The following is a 21,232-nucleotide window of genomic DNA, read 5'->3' on the forward strand; positions in this document are numbered from 1 at the left end:
TAATCAACTGTCAAGATTGGCAAGTAAGTATGAATCTTTTAATTTATAAACGTTTATTGAGTGATGTCTACCCATCTATATTGTTCCTCCTACTTCCATATTTGATGTATTAACAATATATAGTAACTGAAATGCAATTAATCCTCTTACTCAGAATCCATTATCTAATTCAGCAGTGGTCAAATTGCAGCCACGGGCATACCCATTCATTGTGTTTGTGACTGCTTTCTTCCTGTAGTGGCAGAGTTGAATATAGTGAGACCTTTTCGCCTGCAAGTCTAAAATAGTAACTCTGACATTTTAAGGAGAGACTTTTCCAATTCCTGTTACAGTTGATAAAATTTTTGGAAAAATAAACTTAAACCACACAACCTACATTTTAATATAATGATATTGGCAGTGAATAAGTATGTTAAATTTCAGTGAAAGCTGTTTCTTATAGTGGTTTTTGTTTTTACTCTTTTATATTGGATTTCCTAATAGTTATTGATATTTCACCATTTGTGTTTTTGTATTTGTTATACTAAATAGGACTAAATGCGATTTTGTAAACCAGGTCATGTTTAAACCACAAGGTACATCTTTATCTTGGAAGTGGAAAATATTGTCAAATTTAAAGTTTTTTTCAAATAAACTTTTTATATAATAAATCTTCCCTAAAGTGGGCACACATTACTTCTGAGTTTCAGATGAAAGGAAATAAAGATGGGGAGTAATTAACTCTCAATGCATATTTTAAAATTTGATTTATTCTCATTGAAAATAATGAAAACCATATCAGTAAACCTTTGACTGTAAAACTTTTCATCCTTTCATACTTTAATAAAATGTTTTAAATATTCAAGTACACTTAAAAGGATAGAATTTGCAAAAATTATTTAAATTATCTTTTATTGTTTGCTATTTGAATTTTAAATAATATATGGTTAACAAAAATGTTAGATATTTGAATAAAATATAGAAATTATGGTTGAAGTCTTTAAAACTTTTTGTTGGGACTTTCTGTAGTCACAACTTTTAAAAAACGTACCTCAGCAGTGTTCTGATGGAAGCAAATTTTTATATCGAAAAACTGATATATTTATCTGTATAACAAGGCTTAGGGTTGCACACCAGCAAAAGATATCATATTTGGTCTTTATTAAAAAGAGTTAAATTCTATACATTACTTGAATATTTGGATTTTATTTTATTTTTAAGAGAAATTCATTTTGGGGATTTCAATATGAAAAAGATTTTTCTAAAAAGTAGAAAAAAATTTCTTAAAAGGGTAAAATTTTGTTGGAAAATTTCTTAAAAGAATCTGACATGGTAGAGCATGTCTTACAATTCTAACACTATAACTTTAATATAAATAATGTCCACAGAATTATGGATTTATTTTTGTCATTTCTAATGGTCATGAGCCTTGGTAGCCTTTAAAATGTAATGAAATGATGTATTCTTTTTAACTTCTAAAAATTAAAAAAAAGTAGGTAGTTCAACTTATTCCGACTCAGATCTGCATGATATAATACTTGTTACTCTGAAAATTAAAAAGGACTAGTAAGCAGTTATAGCAGGAATTGCAACCCATATTTTTTCTAGATCAGCATTCTTTCCACTTTGCCAAACTGCTTTCAGAGTGTGAGAGAGGAAATGAATATTGTAAAATCACGACAAAGTTGTTTTCAGTGTTTCTACCCTAGCCAGTCACAGAAATACTTGTTGAATGAGTAAAGGTGAGTACTTGTTATAGTAAGAGATTTTGGAGAGTTATGGTCATATAAAAAACTAGTAGGATTGAAACAACCTGGCTTAAACCACTTTATGATAACTTTGGGTACCTTTTCATATGAACCTATACTTAAGTTTGTCTAAATAGTCTTAGTGGAAAGTATTATTGATGTTATATTTTTATATACTTAGTTGCAATGAAACCATTTTGTCCTGACCGGTGGTAGTACAGTGGGTAGAGCATCGATCTGGGTCTCTTGAGGTCCTAGGTTCGAAACCCCCAAGTGTCTGGCTTGAGTGCCAGCTCACCAGCTTGAGCTCTGGGTCATTGACATGATCCTGTCCCATGGTCGCTGGCTTGGCTGGGGAACCCCGACCCCCACACATATAAGAAACAATGAACAACTGAAAATTGCTGCAACGATGAGTTGATGCTTCTCATCTCTTTCTCTCCCTTGCTATTTCTCTTTAAAAACAAACATAGAAAATGCATTTTGAGTTCATTTACTTTGGTAAAAAATGCCTTCAAGCTTATCTACTGTAGAGCCTCATTAAAAAAAAAAAAGACCTCAATTGTATTTATGATATGAATAACATTTTAAAGTACAATACTAACACTATTTTGAAGGAATTGCCCAGTATTTATTTCTTTATCTATTTTGTCTTGAGCATTTTCCCCTGAACACCTTTTTTCTCTTCAATATTTATGTGCTTCTGGTAAAGAAAAACTATGTTTTATAAAACTATTTTTTTTTTTGTATTTTTCTGAAGTTGGAAACAGGGAGGCAGTCAGACAGACTCCCGCATGCGCCCTAATGGGAGCCACCCGGCATGCCCACCAGGGGGCGATGCTCCACCCATCTGGGGCGTCGCTCTGTTACAACCAGAGCTATTCTCGCGCTTGAGGCAGAGGCCACAGAGCCATCCTCAGCGCCCGGGCTGGCTTTGCTCCAGTGGAGCCTTGGCTGTGGGAGGGGAAGAGAGAGACAGAGAGGAAGGAGTGGGGTGGGGTGGAGAAGCAGATGGGCGCTTCTCCTTTGTGCTCTGGCTAGGAATCGAACCTGGGACTCCTGCACGCCAGGCTGACGCTCTACCACTGAGCCAACCGGCCAGGGCCTTGTTTTATAAATCTTAAAAACTTAAAAGTGTCAAGAATTTATATCTTTCTATTAAAATCATTTATATTTTGATCCCCAATAGTTCCTGCTTAAGATTATTACATGTCTTAGGTCTCCTTTTCTTTTAACAAGGTGTAAAATTTTTGGGGAGAGTGTGTAGTTAGGTAATAACAACAAATTGTAAAATGTGAGCCTTTACTCTTGATAGCTGCGCCCAGTTCAAATAATTTAGTATAAACATCACTGAGCCTTGTAGAAGAGTGGGTCAGAAGATTTCCAGCTTACATGTGTCTGAATTTTATAAATTAAGAAAGCCTATAAATCTTCTTTACCTGCATATCTTTTTAGTACCTGTGTAATACCTTGAAAATAATATAATGTTATTTTTTGTAGAAGTAAGCTTGTTTCTTTCTTTTTTGTAGATTCTCCCCTAAATCCCCCCAAAGTACCTACTTTTCTTTAAAAATGTAATTCATAATAGCAGTTCATTCAGAATTTGTCTTAAACATTATTTGTAGAGTCTTTCTAGCCAGTAGGTAGTATAATAAGAAATCAAGTGTGTGTTTTTTTTAAATTTTATTTATTTATTTAGTCACAGTGACAGAGTCAGAGAGAGGGACAGAAAGGAAGGGAGAGAGATGAGAAGCATCAATTCTTCGTTGCAGCACCTTAGTTGTTAGTTGATTGCTTTCTCATATGTGCCTTGACCGGGGGTGGGGGATGGCTACAGCAGACTGAGTGACCCCTTGCTTGAGCCAGTGACCTTGGGTTCAAGCTGGTGAGCTTTGCTCAAACCAGATGAGCCCACACTCAAGCTGGCGACCTTGGGGTCTCGAACCTGGGTCCTCCGCATCCCAGTCCGCCGCTCCGTCTACTGCGCCACTGCCTGGTCAGGCAGAAATCAAGTGTTTAAAAAAAGATTTTAGTTCTTGCCCTGGCCGGTTAGCTCAGTGGCAGAGCGTCTGCCTGGCGTGCAGGAGTCCCAGGTTCGATTCCCAGCCAGGGCACACAGGAGAAGCGCCCATCTGCTTCTCCACCCTTCCCCCTCTCCTTCCTCTTTGTCTCTCTCTTCCCTTCCCACAGCCAAGACTCCACTGGAGCAAAGTCGGCCCGGGCGCTGAGGATGGCTCTGTGGCCTCTGCTTCAGGCGCTAGAATGGCTCTGATTGAGACAGAGCGACGCCCCAGATGGGCAGAGCATCGCCCCCTGGTGGGCGTGCCGGGTGGATCCTGGTCGGGCTCATGCGGGAGTCTGTCTGACTGCCTCCCCGTTTCCAACTTCAGAAAAATGCAAAAAAAAGAAAAAAAAATAATAAAAAAAGATTTTAGTGCTTATTAAAATTATAATTGCTGAAATAATAGTGTAGAATAGGGATTAGAGGGAAAGTCATCACTTTCAACTGGCCACACTTTTCCTGGTCTTGAAATGAATATATATTTCAAATAAATCTTTTAAGGATTTTCTTTCTTGGTTTTAGAGAGAAGTAGGGTAGGGGAAGTGGAAAGCATCAACTCATAGTAGTTGCTTGTATGTGCCTTGACCAGGCAAGCTCAGGGTTTTGAACCGGTGACCTTAGCATTCCAGGTCGATGCTTGATCCACTGTGCCACCACAGGTCAGGCCTTAACTCTCTTTTATGGCCACCTGTGATAAGACCATAAATCATTTACCTATATGTACTGGTTGACATTGAGATTCTTGACATTTTTTTGGTCATATAATTAATAAAACAGAATCCTTGAAAACTTGGAGAGATTTTTCTATAATATGGTTTCCTAGAAGGGACTATTAGTTGATTTAAAAGTGTATGTATGAGTTGTGTCTAAGTTTTAGTATTGACAAAGTGTTTTCCTAAAAAGGTTGTGCAGCCCTGGCCGGTTGGCTCAGCGGTAGAGTGTCGGCCTGGCATGTGGGGGACCCGGGTTCGATTCCCGGCCAGGGCACATGGGAGAAGCGCCCATTTGCTTCTTCACCTCCCCCCCTCCTTCCTCTCTCTCTCTCTCTTCCCCTCCTGCAGCCAAGGCTCCATTGGCGCAAAGATGGCCCGGGCGCTGGGGATGGCTCCTTGGCCTCTGCCCCAGGCGCTAGAGTGGCTCTGGTCGCGGCAGAGCGACACCCCGGAGGGGCAGAGCATCGCCCCCTGGTGGGCAGAGCGTCGCCCCCTGGTGGGCGTGCCGGGTGGATCCTGGGCGGGCGCATGCGGGAGTCTGTCTGTCTCTCCCCGTTTCCAGCTTCAGAAAGAAAGAAAGAAAAAAAAAAAAGGTTGTGCCAACATAAACTATTATTGACTCAGTGTGAATAATCTTTTCCTTGCACTGTGCCAGTGCTTATGTATTATTCTTTAAATTTTAGTTAATTTAAAGTGGAAAAGTAGGTAAAGTATGAATTGCCTGAGTCTGTTTCTCAGTTCAACTGGAAACTGACTAGTTTGGGGGAAATTTTACTCAAACTCCCAGTGCCAATTTTTTTTATTTGTAAAACGGCATATTATTATCGCTTACCAAATAGGATTTGTGAGGTTAAAATGAGACATGTGCATGGTTTGAAGAATACAGTCTTAATCTTTACACTTAATGATCTCTTTAAACCTACTCTGGATGTGGTCTCGTCTTTGGAAGAAATATCATGTAGGTTTCTTAGTTTTACTGATTATTCTTGGGTAGTAAAAAGCTCTCCAAGTGTGTATAGTCACAAAAGTACATAATTTAACATCTTATTTTAGTAAATACCTACTAATCTATTTTTTTTTTTTTTTCATTTTTCTGAAGCTGGAAACAGGGAGAGACAGTCAGACAGACTCCCGCATGCGCCCGACCGGGATCCACCCGGCACGCCCACCAGGGGCGACGCTCTGCCCACCAGGGGGCGATGCTCTGCCCATCCTGGGCGTCGCCATGTTGCGACCAGAGCCACTCTAGCGCCTGAGGCAGAGGCCACAGAGCCATCCCCAGCGCCTGGGCCATCTTTGCTCCAATGGAGCCTTGGCTGCGGAAGGGGAAGAGAGAGACAGAGAGGAAAGCGCGGCGGAGGGGTGGAGAAGCAAATGGGCGCTTCTCCTGTGTGCCCTGGCCGGAATCGAACATGGGTCCTCCGCACCTACTAATCTTATTTTAATTGTATAATTAGAACAGTTTTGACACATGCCCATAAGCATGAAATCAGCAACACAACGGAGATAGTGGTCCCCTCCGTGTGTTTCCTCACACTCTTTGATAGAATGATAGTAAAAAGCAGCTTCATTGATATGGGACAGAGCTAAAATTATTGTTATTTTGTCTTCAGCATTGTGGCTTATTTTGTGAAATTGTGCAAATCACTTAGGAATTTAGCAACGTAGGGAATATCCCCTGAAATAGATAACTATACGTAGAATGATCAAGAATGATCTCCAGGTCTATGTATACATGCTGTCGCAAAAGGTAAGATTGCCTTCGTTTTTATGGCCTCATAGTATATCATTGTGTAAATATACCACAGCTTAGCTTTTCTATCCTCCTCATAACTAGTTTACTTACCTGCTGATGGGAACTTTGGCTGTTTCCAGATCTTGTCTATTTTAAGTAACAATGTAATGAACAGAAGGGTGCATATATTCTTTCACCTTAGTGTTTCAGTATGTTTAGGATATATTCCCAGAAGTGGGATCACTGGGTCAAAAGGAAGTTCCATTTTTAACTTTTTGAGATAACTTCATACTGCTTTCCACAGTGACTGTATCAATCTGCATTCCCACCAACAATGCACAAGAGTTCCATTTTCTCTACACCTTCACCGACACTTGTTTGTTGATTTATTGATCATAGCTGTTGTGATAGCTCATTGTGGTTTTAATTTGCATTTCTCTAGTAATTAATGACATTGAGCTTCTTTTTATATGTCTATTGTCCATCTATACATCCTCTTTAGAAAAATGTTTATTTAGGTCCTTTGCTCATTTTTTAATTGGATTTTTTTTGGTGTTGAGTTTTGTAAGTTCTTAAATTTTGGATATTAATCCCTTATCAGATGTATCATTGTTGAATATGTTCTCCCATTGTGTGGGTTGTCTTTTCATTTTGTTGGTGGTTTCATTGCTATCAAAAAACTTTTTTAGTTTGATGTAGTCCTATTTGTTTATCTTTTCTCTCATTTCCCTTGTGCGAGGAGATATGTCTGAAAAAGTGTTGCTACAAGAAATGTCTGAAATTTTACTTGCCTATGTTTTCATCTAGGATTTTTTAGTTTTGTGTCTTAATATTTAAGTCTTTAATCCATTTTGAGTTTATTCTTGTGTATAGTGTAAGAAAGTGGTCTATTTTTTTGTATGTATCTGATTTTCCCAACACCTTTTGAATACCCTATTGTATGTTTTTGCCTTCTTTGTCAAGTGTTAATTGACCACATAGGCATGGGTTGATTTTGGGCACTCTGTTTAGTTTCATTGGTCTATATATCTGTTTTTATGCCAGTACCATGCTGTTCTAGTTACTATATAGCCTAGCAGTATACCTTGATATCAGGTAGTGTAATTCCTCCAACTTTGTTGTTATTTCTCAAGATTGCTGTGGTTATTTGAGGTCTTTTGTGGTTCCATATAAATTTTTGGAATATTTGTTCTTGTTCTGTGAAATATACCATTGGTATCTTGATAGGAATTGAGTTGAACTTAGATTGCTTTGGGTAATATGGAAATTTTAATGATGTTAGTTCTCTCTGTCCGTGAACACCATATATACTTCCACATGTTTGTATCTTCAGTATCTTTTCATTTTCTGAGTACATGTCTTTTACATCCTTGGTTAAATTTATTCCTAGGTATTTGATTCTTTTTGAAGCAGCTGTGAATGGTATTGTTTTCTTGGTTTCCCTTTCTGATAATTTATTGGTATATAATGCAACTGATTCCTGGATATTTTGTATCTTGCTACTTGACTGAATTTATCAGTTCTAATAGTTTTTGGGTTGAATTGTTAGGGTTCTCTATAAACAGTATCGTCATCTGCAAATAATGACAGTTTTGCTTCCTTTCCAATTTGGATGCTTTTTAAAAAATTTTTTTTAAAAATTCATTTTAGAAAGGGGAGAGAGAGGGGGAGAGAGAGAGAGAGGAGAGAGAGAAGGGGGAAGCATTAACTCCCATATGTGCCTTGACCAGGCAAGCCTAGGGTTTCGAACCGGCGACCTCAGCATTTCCAGGCCGACGCTTTATCCACTGCGCCACCACAGGTCAGGCTTTTTTTTTTTTTTTTTTTTTTTTTGTAAGAGACAGGGAGATGAGAAGGATCAGGTTGTAGTTGCATCATTTTAATTGTTCACTTATTTCTCCTCATATGAGCCTTGATCAGGAGACTCAAGCCGAGCCAGTGACCCTTTGCTCAAGCCAGTGACCTTGGGCTTCAAGCCGGTGATTTTGGACTCAAACCAGTGACCATGGGATCATGTTGTTGATCCCATGGTCAAGTCTGCGACACTGTGCTCAAGCTGGTGAGCCCATGCTCAAGCTGGATGAGCCTGCACTCAAGCCGGAGACCTCGGGGTTTCAAATGTGGGTCCTCAGCATCCCAGGTCGACTGTCCACTGCACCACTACCAGTCAGGCTTTGGATGCCTTTTATTTATTTTTCTTGCCTGATTGTTGTGACTATGACTTCCAGTGCTATATTAAAGAAGAGGTGGTGAAAACAAATAGGATTGTCTTGTTCCTGATCTGAAGAGAAAGGCCTGTAGTTTTTGCCCAGTGAGTATGGTGTTGGCTGTGGACTTATCATATATGGCCTTTATTATGTTGAAGTATGTTCCCTCTGTTCCCACTTTACTGAGAGTTTTTCACATAAGTGGGTACTGGATTTTAACAAATGGTTTTGCTGCATCTATTGATATGATTATGTGATCTTTAGCCTTCATTTTGTTTGATTTTCAGATATTGTGCCAACCTTGCATACCCTGAATAAAACCCACTTGATCATGATGTATAACCTTCTTAATGTATTGCTAGATCCGATTTTCTAATATGTTATTGAGAATTTTAGCATCTATGTTCATTAGGGTTATTAGCCTATAACTTTTTTTCCCTTGTAGTATCTTTATTTGGTTTTGGAATTAGGATAATGCTGGCCTCGTTAAATGAGCTAGGATTCTTCCCTTCTCTTCAGTTTTCTGGAATAGTTTGAGAAGGTAGGTGTTAATTCTTCATTAAATGTTTGGTAAGACTCACTGGTGAAGCCACTTGGTTCAGGACTTTTGTTTGTTGGAAGTTTTTTTGAATATTGCTTCAGTTTCACTGGTTGTAATCTGTCTATTCAGATTCTTTGATACTTCCTGATTCAGATTTTGAAGATTGTATGGTTCTAGGAAATTATCCATTGATTTCAGGTGAAAAGCAAGAAATAAATGGGAGCATCAGCATAGCTATGGGGCTCCTGGTTTTTCTGGATCGCTGTGTATCATTAAGTAGGTGGTGAAAAGAAAGGGAACACCTCCTTGCATGCTTCTTTGCAGAATGGGGCATAAGATAACAATTTTTTTATTCATCACAATTCAACTTGCTTCCAGTCAGGAGAATGCTGTCGAAGGTCCTGGCAGGTCTTCATCTTGCTTTCCTGGAGAGAGCAAGTCCAAGGGCAGGCTGTTGACACAATGATTTACCCTCCAGAGTATTGAGGCCTGTGTGTTTGCTGAGTGGTAAACATAGTTTTCAGTGTCATAATCCTATTTTTCATTGCTGCAAGAAAGATCAGTTATAGTTTAGCACCTACAGAATCACAGAAAATTGTTTCCTGGCCCTGGCCGGTTGGCTCAGCGGTAGAGCGTTGGCCTGGCGTGCAGGGGACCTGGGTTCGATTCCCGTTCAGGGCACATAGGAGAAGCGCCCATTTGCTTCTCCACCCCACCCCCCTCCTTCCTCTGTCTCTCTCTTCCCCTCCCGCAGCTGAGGCTCCATTGGAGCAAAGATGGCCCGGGCGCTGGGGATGGCTCCTTGGCCTCTGCCCCAAGTGCTAGAGGGGCTCTGGTCGCGGCAGAGCAACGCCCCGGAGGGGCAGAGCATCGCCCCCTGGTGGGCAGAGCGTCGCCCCCTGGTGGGCAGAGCGTCGCCCCTGGTGGGCGTGCCGGGTGGATCCCGGTTGGGCGCATGCGGGAGTCTGTCTGACTGTCTCTCCCCGTTTCCAGCTTCAGAAAAATACAAAAAAAAAAGAAAAGAAAATTGTTTCCTTGGTAGCTAAAAAAAAGTACCACTACAAAATATTGAGCAACTTAGGTGAAGGAATGAAGGGGTTTGGGGTAAATATAATTCAAGCTTTTCTAATGCCTGGTGACTTGGGATACCCAAATGTAGCTTTGTTTAGGATTGCCATAGGCTCCGTGACCTTGCTTTCTGTTTGTGAGAGGAGAACTTGCCTTTTGCAGAAATGTGGCGCACATGCTCCTAATATAACATGAGGGGAAAGGTTCTTTGTGCCAAGAAATCACTCATGTGAGATAGAATTTAAAAAAAACAAGCAAATCTGATGGCAAGCTTTTTTTCTGAAAGCTTCAGGGAAGAATGAAATAATCTGAAGCTGCGTTCATGGCAGTCACCATCAGCCTTTCATACGGAGTTGGTAGTGCCTGTCTGAAAACAAGCTCCGCTGGCAGCTCTTTTCTCTGTAGCCTGAAATGGTGTGCATAGGCTGTTTCTCTGGCTCACTGGGAGAGCTTCAGGTAGTGGTGATGATGTTGAGATTTATAGCAAGCTCTAGCTCTGCCTAGAGACATGGCGTGTTTGAAAAACAAGGGGAGTCACCAACCAACGCTTCACAGGGTAATGTTCAAGTTCAGAACTGTAAGGAAAGGCGATTCAGCAGTGGGGGAAATGAGCTCCTTTGGAGGATATTGTTTTTAAATTTTTTCTTGTAACCAAGCACTGGACATTTTTCCTTGACCACATTTGACTTCATAACTTTTTCTAACTACTGACTCCATTGACAGGTCTCATTTGCTTAGGATGCTGCTGGAAGATTAAGAACTTTCAGCCTCCCTTCTCTGAGCCTCAGGAAAACCACCTGCCTTCACATGTGCAAGATTTTACTGTCCTTCAAAATGGAAACATGCTGTTTCCATCTCAGCCCTGCTTGCTTGACTGTCCATATCACTGATGATTTGTAGAAATGAAAAGGCATTGGCTGCCTCTGCATTCTTCTCTCATTTTGAGACTTTTCTTCGTTTGGGGAAACTGGCTGCGAGTTGTTAGCAAGGCCCCATTAACCTTAACTTTTGGAGAATTCAACAAAGGCAAGAATTCAGCCAAAAAATTAAACTGGATCTAATTTCTGAAAAGTGTCCAACACACAATACTGGAGCTTCTATCATCCTGAATAAGGAATCACTCTTACAAGTTACTTCCCTCAGCAACAGCGAGATAGGAAAGGTGAGGATGGTACTCTTAAAATTCCTTTTAAATAAGTAATATCCTAGGGTGCAAAAAATGGAATTATTTTGTTCATATTGGAAGTGATAGCCATTATAAATCCCCCTTGTTTTTCTTTCCTGACTCAATAGAACACAACTTTATATTTAAAGTTTGTTTGTTTTTGCTGTCATAAAATGCAGAATTTAGCGCTCTATCTTATGGCCAGTAGCCATGGCCACCATCACAGGTTCGCATTTAATTCCGATTGATCGTAAAGAAACTGCAGAGCCGAAAACTGGTGAGCTATTTTCCGTTATTCTAGACTCGTACCGGCTAACAACTGAAAAACAAATCACACGAGGCACTAAAACCCACTCACATATTTCTCCGGTTCCACAACCAGGAGAATCTTTCCAGTTTTCCTAGAATCAAAGGCCTAATAGCCTCACTCAGTCCCTCTAAATGCTTTCATTTTGGCTGCCTCCTCTCTCCCATGTGGCCTCTCTGCCCTGCTACAACATGGGCACCTCTTCTCTACAAGAACGTGCTCACTCTCCCCAAAATGGCCTCCTAGCTCCTCCTTTTAAAACTTTTGGTGCAAAAGTCCCTGCACAACACACATTAGCATAACCAAGCCCCTTCCCAAGCAAGAAGGACAATTAGCTGTATCACGTGAGAGCATCACCACAGGAGAGCAGTGACTATCTTTAACAAGAAGAGTGAGAAAAGATACCTGCCCAACATTTCCCAAACACATGGAAATTGATTTTAGATTTATGACACATCCTAGACTTGTCTTGGGTAAAGAATGTGTATTTAAGTATGAAAAGCACTCTCTTGAGAGCATTGCGGGGAACCAGGCTCTTGATGTGTTTGTATGCTGGAAGGGCTCTCTTTTTCAACTCTTCTTTCCAGAGGCTTAAAAATATGAGGAAAAAACCCCCCAAAGATGTAGAAGTCCTTGCTCAATGTTTACTGAGAATATGCTTTGTCATAATGGACAAGTCTGTTCTTTCCCTCGGCACCTTAGTGAAGTCATCAGTAGTATGATGTAGGTGAACTGCGGTGGGGAGTGTACACTTCCTTCTCTTTTGTTTTTCCTGCACTGCCCTCCTATTAAATGTTGTCTTTTATAGACTCCTTTACATAATGTAGATGTTGGCTCTCTTTTGTTCAACACTGAATTCTAAATTACAACCTTTGTTAAAAAGTTAGGCAGTAAGAACAGGCCATGTTGGTGTTCTTAAACAATTGAAATGGGAGTTATGTTTGTTTCCTAGGGCTGCTGTAACCAGCTACCACAAACTGCTAGCTTTATTTTTTATTTATTTAGAGAAAGAGGGAGAGGGACAGACAGTGACAGAAAGATAGGAAGGGAGAGAGATGAGAAGCATCAATTCATAGTTGTGGCACCTTAATTGTTCATTGATTGCTTTCTCATATGTGCCTTGATGGGGGTGGGGTTCCAGTCAAGCCAGTGACCTTGGGCTTCAAGCCAGCAACCATGGAGCCATGTCTATGATCCTGTGCTCCAGCCAGCAAGCCTGTGCTCAAGCTGGCGACCTTGGGGTTTTGAACCTGGGTTCTTGGCATCCCAAGCTGATGCCCTACCCACTGTGCCTCCACCTGGTCAGGCCAAACTGGTGGTTTTAAACAGCAGAAATTTATTCTTGGACTGATCTAGGGGCTGGAAATCCAAAATTAAGAGGTTGTCAGGGCCCTGCTCCCATCAGTTGTAAGGGAGAATATGTTTTGCCTCTTCCAGTTACTGGTAACTCCTTGGCTTGTGGCCACACAACTCCAGTCTCTGCCTCATTTTCTCATGGCTATCTCTACCCTCTGTTTGTGTGCGTGTATCTTCACATAGTGGTTTCCTCCCTGTGTCTCTGTTTTCTCTTTCTTTTTTTTTAATAATAATTTTATTTTTTTAATGGGGCGACATCAATAAATCAGGATACATATATTCAAAGATAACAAGTCCAGGTTATCTTGTTGTTCAATTATGTTGCATACCCACCACCCAAAGTCAGATTGTCCTCTGTCACCTTCTATCTTGTTTTATTTCTGTTTTCTCTTTTTATAAAAACACTCATTTGCTTTCGGGCCCATCTTAATTGAATATGAGCTTATCTTAACTTGATTGCATCTGCAAAGACCTTATTTTTAAATAAGATCACATTTATTTAGTTTTAGAATAAGAAACACCTTTATTACAGGAGCAAAGGTAGGAGGGAGAGGATTTGTCTTTCCTGGCCTTGATTTTCCTCAGCTAGAACTCCAGCTCCTCACACTGCAACACATGGCCATCTGCTCAGCCCCACTGGCCTGGTCTTGAGGGTTGCATGCAATAACCTTGCCCCGCTGAGACTGCTCCCCAAGAAGGTGGCTGATTTGGGCATTCTTTCTCCTTTCATCATAATTTTGAACTTTCTTTGATAATTTTTTGTTTAAAAGCTTTCTCCTCAGGAATCAGCTTGGCCCCTTCGTGCAGCCCAGGGGCAGTCCCGAGTGGGGCTCATACCACTGTGGGTGTGATGTGCTGTCAGTGAGCACAATGCAGTTCTTTACTAGCGCTTTGGTGCAGATCAGTTTGTTGTTGGGTGCACTGTAGACAACATTGAAGAATCCTTGTATTTCACGTACAAGACTGAGCCCCAGAAGTTGCCCACATCCAGCCTCAAGGTGTGATACTGCTTGCTGCCTCCCCACAGCTAGGTGTATGTCGCAGGGGCCAATCTGAGTGTCGGCACAGCGTGTCCCAGCTTATATTTTCACTTCTTGTGGGGCTTTTATTGCCCGTGGTCTTGGCGGCACTTGTGCCAGTTGTCCTGAGAGATGCCCATTGCTCATCACTGGCTGCAAACAGCTAAATGAGGTCACATTTTTAGGTACTGGGTGTTAGAATTTTAACATATTTTGGGGGATACAATTCAACAGTAAGAGTTATAGATGGCAATTGCAGCATTATATGAACATCAATACCAAATTTATTTCTGTATTTTTGTTTTGGTAGCACAATATGAAGAGAAATTCTGGTCCACCTTGATGAGAAATTATAATTAAAAACTTTTAAAAACATGTCATTTTACAATCTCAATCTCAATCCCTTCAGTTAAATTGATCCTGAGGTCCAAAGTAGGAAATTTACTTTTCCATGTTAAATTACTGACAGTGTCCTATAAACACTCTCCTTCCTTCCTAGAAAGGGCTCACTTTTTTTTTTTTTTTAGTGTTGTTTTTTTTTTTTTTTTTTGTATTTCTCCAAAGCTGGAAACGGGGAGAGACAGCCAGACAGACTCCCGCATGCGCCGACCGGGATCCACCCGGCACGCCCACCAGGGGCGAGGCTCTGCCCACCAGGGGGCAATGCTCTGCCCCTCCAGGGCGTCACTCTGCCGCAACCAGAGCCACTCTAGCGCCTGGGGCAGAGGCCAAGGAGCCATCCCCAGCGCCTGGGCCATCCCTGCTCCAATGGAGCCCTGGCTGTGGGAGGGGAAGAGAGAGACAGAGGAAGGAGGAGGGGGGTGGAGAAGCAAATGGGCGCTTCTCCTATGTGCCCTGGCCGGGAATCGAACCCGGGTCTCCTGCACACCAGGCCGACGCTCCACCGCTGAGCCAACCGGCCAGGGCCGAAAGGGTTCACTTTTTAAAAGGAGTTGATGATTGGACTCCTAAAGAAGCTTAAATTACCCTTATAGTTGGCTGATACTCTGTTTTTAAATGTCACAATTCCCTGAATTATTCAGTGATGCCATTTGAAAACATCTCATTAATGGCACAGTCTGTCTGACATTCCCTCAAAATTTCAAACTGGTACAAATAGTGTTATTTTTGTATTTTGAGTCTAAACTTGGTTTCAGTTTTGTTGCTGACACTTTCTGCTTTTCTGAGCAGCACAGTGGGGACTATGAACTGCCAAAGAGCCCATGCAGCTGCTTAAAAATAGCATGTAGAAAGATACTCCAGCTGGTACAACTAACTTAGATTTGAGAGATGTTTTAATTAATGGAATTAAAAAAAATTTTTTTTCTATTGTTTTGAGAGAGAGAGAGAAGAATCAGTTTGTTGTTCCATTTAGTTGTACACTCATTGGTTGCTTCTTGTATGTGCTCTGACTGGGGATTAAACCCAGAACCTTGGCTGCCAGGAGGATGCTTTATCTATGGAGCCCTCTGGCCAGGGCCTGGAGTTTTTTTGTTTGTTTTTTCAATAAAAAGTTATTTACATTATTTATCTATTTATTTATTTTTTACTACTCTGTGGGATTATGGTTGGTTTACACATAGTGTTGGATGTCACTCATGTGATGGTTTTCAGACTGCTGCTAGGCTGGACTAGAAGGCCCGAGATGGCTTTTCTCACCAACCTGGTGTGGTGCAAGCTGTTGGCTGGAATACTTGGGTTCTCCCTCTTATGGCCTCTCAGTAAAGTAAGTGTCTTGCAATATTTTTAAATAACCATTAGTATTGAAACCTTGTGGCTTGTTTTTCATATGTGAAGTAAAAGCCTTAGAAATTTATTAGTTTTAAAAGTGTCACTGTAAAGCCAGAAGCCATGGCCCATGCAGGTTCACATTGGATTCGGACAGTCGGTGAAGAAACAACAGAGCCAAAAACTGATGGGCCATTTTCTTTAACCCTAGCTTGCACCCGGTGGGCAAGTAAAAACACACACTGGGCTCCAAAACCCACTCACATTCAGTGCTCCAAAGCTACTGACTTATCCGAGTTTCCTAGAATCAAAGGTTTCTAGCTCACCAGACTTTATTCACCTCTGTTCCCCATCTCCTTCCTTCTCCCTGCACAAACTCTGCACTAACTGGCTTCTCACTCAACACTCCGCCATCTTGGCTGCTTCTCCAGGCCTCCTCCACATGGCCTTTCTCTGCTCTTCTCTCTGCTCTCTCCTGTCTAATGCTAAGCTCAGGAACTAAGAGCTACATTTTATTTGAAATACCTGTTCTAGATCTAGAACCTTGCTTTGAAGCTTCTAAAAACTTCAATGAAAACATATTTTTTAAAATTCACCACCCTTACATTAAAATAACTCTGAAATAACCCTAAAGACGATGCCTTATTAATTTGACATTTTTTTTACTTTACCCAACTTCTTTCAAGTTGCTGCATAAATGACTATTTAACGCAAGTACAATAACCACACACATATTTCAGCAACTGCTTTCATTTGAGCGACTCCTTCCATATCAGAATCGACATGATTATATTTATTATAAATTATTCAATAGCATAATTATAATCTAATCTAAACTTTTAATTATTTTCTAATTTTATATTACTAATGAATCTTCCTCGGGGTCATTTGTGTTATTCTATAGAAAACAAGCAAAACATAGAGATCAGTAAATCCACATTTTTATTTGGCTGGATCATAAAACCTGAGCGCCAAAGGGATTCATCACACATGTATTTTTTTATTTTTTTTTTATTTTTTGCATTTTTCTGAAGCTGGAAACAGGGAGAGACAGTCAGACAGACTCCCGCATGCGCCCAACCAGGATCCACCCGGCACGCCCACCAGGGGCGTCGCTCTGCCCACCAGGGGCGTCGCTCTGCCCACCAGGGGGCGATGCTCTGCCCATCCTGGGCGTCGCCATGTTGTGACCCTTCTGGGTGTCGCCATGTTGCGACCAGAGCCACTCTAGCGCCTGGGGCAGAGGCCACAGAGCCATCCCCAGCGCCCGGGCCATCTTTGCTCCAATGGAGCCTCGGCTGCGGGAGGGGAAGAGAGAGACAGAGAGGAAGGCGCGGCGGAGGGGTGGAGAAGCAAATGGGCGCTTCTCCTGTGTGCCCTGGCCGGGAATCGAACCCGGGTCCTCCGCACGCTAGGCCGACGCTCTACCGCTGAGCCAACCGGCCAGGGCTCACACATGTATTTTGAGTGTGCGTTTTTGGGTTTGGTCAGCGAAGCTAACTAGTGTGGTGGGCCCTCAAGGATATTTGGAAATATGTGGGTGTACTTTTGGTTGTCTCAATACCCAAGGGCACACCTGGCACTTAGTTTTTTTGAGCCAGTGACTTGCACTTGTCTCCTTAAATGCCAGCAGGAAAGGAGGGTAATTATGTTTTTGTAAATGTCTGTTTATTTAACGTAGCCAGGCTGTAATCAGCTTTTTCTGGGAGGATTTGTCTTTTTCTCACTGATAATTTTGAATGGTCCCGTTAAGGAGCTATTCTTGTCAGGCTTAAATTGTGTTCACCTAAAAGTTTTGTTGAATACACTGAATAGTTCTGTTGGGCCAAGAACATTGGAGTTCCTTACTTTTAGAAAGTTTGTGTTTTGTTTCAGAATCAGGTAATTAGCAGAACTAAAAAATAAGATTTCACTGCACGAAATACAAGAAGTTGGGTGGCTCAGTTGATAAAGTGTCAACCTGGAACGCTCAGGTTGCCGGTTCGAAACCCTGGGCTTGGCCGGTCAAGGCACATATGACAAGCCATCAGTGAATAACAAGTGAAGCAGTTATGAGTTGATACTTCTTACACATCAATAAGTAAAATCAAACTAATTAAAAAAAAGAACAAACAAAAATGGGTGACAGTTTTCATGTACTTTCTTGCCTTCAAAAGATTCCATGTGAGACAGGCATTGCTTTCATTTCATATACCCTTGCTATAGTAATGTGGCTGACCATTAATTGAATATCACTTAGTGGCAAACTGGCACTTTTCATTATGAGGTAATCTTATTTTACTTAATATATATATATATATATATATATATATATATATAATTTAATTTAAACCAATGATTCATTGCTACTCTTAAAGATAATTACTTTTTTTTTTTTTTTTTTTTTTTCATTTTTCTGAAGCTGGAAACAGGGAGAGACAGTCAGACAGACTCCCGCATGCGCCCGACCGGGATCCACCCGGCACGCCCACCAGGGGCGAGGCTCTGCCCACCAGGGGGCGATGCTCTGCCCATCCTGGGCGTTGCCATGTTGCGACCAGAGCCACTCTAGCGCCTGGGGCAGAGGCCACAGAGCCATCCCCAGCGCCCGGGCCATCTTTGCTCCAATGGAGCCTTGGCTGCGGGAGGGGAAGAGAGAGACAGAGAGGAAAGTGCGGCGGAGGGGTGGAGAAGCAAATGGGCGCTTCTCCTGTGTGCCCTGGCCGGGAATCGAACCCGGGTCCTCCGCACGCTAGGCCGACGCTCTACCGCTGAGCCAACCGGCCAGGGCTAAGATAATTACTTTTATCTCACCAGAAAATTTTTTAAAATTTAAAAGTATTCAAAAACTTAGCATAAGACTTAAGCTTAAATAATTACCATGGCACATTTTACTTGTTGACTGCATGGCTTTCTGTGGCTCTCTGTCGAGAGCAAGCATCCAATAGAAGCACCCGAGCCTCGGCTGGATCTGATGAATTGGAGTGACGTGTTCTAGGGTAAGTACTCCCCATATAATTTTATGGGAGAGGCCATGTGCAAGTCTGAATTTTTTTTTAAAAAATAGGCTGCTGTAGAATTACTACCTATTAAGTGTATTATCTGTATGCTCGAAATGGCTAAAACAGGTAGAGTTCCATGTCTGCATATTAGTGAGGAAACTTGATTGGAAGTTAACACAATGGTGGTCTCCAATGTGTTCAAAGTGGGTGTTTTTAATGGCATTTAAAAAATATATAGTTGAATTCTATGACTGATTTTTGTTTTTTTTTAACAAGGAAACTTTTTTTTTTTTTTGAAGATCTTATTTATTCATTTTAGAGAGGTGAGAGAGAGAGAAAGAAGGGGGAGGGCATGAAGCATCAACCCCCATATGTGTTTGTGCTTTGACCGGGTAGCCCAGGGTTTTGAACTGGCAACCTCAGCGTTCCAGGTTGACGCTCCATCCACTGTGCCACCACAGGTCATGCCTATGACTGATTTCTGACTAGCTTGAGCTCTCAGCCAGCCTAATGGTATTGAACTTGGTCCAGTTCCATTTTTTTCTTTTTCCTTAGTCCAATCTTGTCATTTCTGTGTCAGCTTCAGTTTGAACAATTTCAGTACATACATGGCCCCTTCTCAAGATGTCCTCTTGTTCTCTTGTCCAGGTCCCAATTTTAAACTTCCCAAGACTGACACAGTTGCCATGTGACACGGCTGAGGAGGGCACACTTCCTTTCTTGGTCTTGCCCAGTGTTCTTTCCCTGGAGTGGGGGTGGGCTGTAATGGCAAGTCTGCCTGTGCATTTGATTAATACCAGATAACTTGGCAAAACATGATGGCTCTCAAGTTAATTTGTGTCCCCTTTTTACTTAAGTTGAGAGGTTCACGCTATAGCTGTGTAGTGTGTGTATCTTTGTTCTACAGATGGCCTTCTGCCAGGTGGACATCCAGGCTTATTTACAGGGGGACCACGAAGACTTCTGGATCTCTTCCATTCCTTTAGGAGCTGTTCTTTGGTATGGATACACCTTGTTGGCTTCTCCATTGTCTTGACTCTGTATTACCTAGAGTGCTTTGTGGCACTCAGCTCTCAAAATATTCCAAATTTGGAACTGAACACATTCTCTTTACTTTGGGATTTTCCAATGAAAGGGTTTTTTTTTGTTTTTTGGTTTTTTTTTATACAGAGACAGAGAGTCGGAGAGAGGGATAGATAGGGACAGACAGACAGGAACCGAGAGAGATGAGAAGCATCAATTATTAGTTTTTCATTGCGACACCTTAGTTGTTCATTGATTGCTTTCTCATATGTGCCTTGACCGTGGGCCTTCAGCAGACCGAGTAACCCCTTGCTTGAGCCAGCGACCTTGGTTTCAAGCTGGTGAGCTTTGCTCAAACCAGATGAGCCCGTGATCAAGCTGGCGACCTCGGGGTCTGGAACCTGGGTCCTCTGCATTCCAGTCTGACACTCCTATCCACTGCGCCACTGCCTGGTCAGGCTCCAATGAAAGATTTTTAATATAGTTTTTCCTCCTCTGGTGACTGGCCATTGTGCTGCCATTTCTGAGCATGTTTTTCCAGAACATCCAATCTAAGTAATTTATCTTCTATCATTATCTTTACTGTATCTTACAGTATTTTCTTAATAGCATTTTTTTTTTTTAAGGGAGAGTGATAGAGGGACCGAGGAAGGGAGAGAGATGAGAAGCATCAACTCCTTGTTGCAGCACCCTAGTTGTTCACTGACCACTTTCTCACATGTGCCCTGACCTAGGGGGCTCCAGCAGAGCCAGTGACCCCTTGCTCAAGCCAGAGACCATGGGGTCATGTCTGTGATCCCAGGCTCAAGCCGGTGACCCCCCCACTCAAGTTGGTACACTGGTGCTCAAGCTAGATGAGCCCACGCTCAAGCTGGGGACCTCGGAGTTTCAAACCTGGGTTTTCTCTATCCCAGGCCAATGCTCTATCCACTGTGCCACTACCTGGTCAGGCCATTATTTTCTTAATATCTGAAGTAATCATATTCAGTTGTTTACTTCTTTATTTTTTATGTCTTTTTAGAATTTAAAAGTCCTGAAAGTAAGATCTTTTTCTCCTTTGATTGACATTGTACCTGGGGTTTCTAGAACAATACCCAGCATATAGTTGGAATTCAATAGATATTTATTTAAAGGAAATAGAGTATCAAGTAGTTCTTGTAAGCCAATTTACGTGCATTCCAGAACCTTGTATTTCCTAAGCCATAATGTTGCCTGGTTATCCTTCTTTGGTAATAACACCTTTTCCCACAATGACTATTTTAAAACTTCCCAATCTTTCTAGAACCCTAAGTATATTTAGCTTTCTTTCATTTTATGTCTCCTGAGGCCTCTATTGGCTGTGAGAGTTTCTTGTTTCTGAAAAACTTGACAGCTTTAAGGAATACAGGTCAGGTATTTTGTTGAATGTCCCTCACTTGGGATTTTTTCTGATGTTTTTCTAATGATTAGATTGGCATGCTTTTTTGGGGGAGAAAGACCACAGAGGTAAAGTGATATTTTTATTACATTATATCAATAGTGTTTATTGTCAACATGACTTTTCATTGTTGATGTTAACCGTGACCTCCTGGCTAGGGCAGTGTTAGCCCGATTTGTCCAT

This window comes from Saccopteryx bilineata, chromosome 1, assembly GCF_036850765.1.
Source record: "Saccopteryx bilineata isolate mSacBil1 chromosome 1, mSacBil1_pri_phased_curated, whole genome shotgun sequence".
In the NCBI taxonomy this organism is placed as follows: Eukaryota; Metazoa; Chordata; class Mammalia; order Chiroptera; family Emballonuridae; genus Saccopteryx; species Saccopteryx bilineata.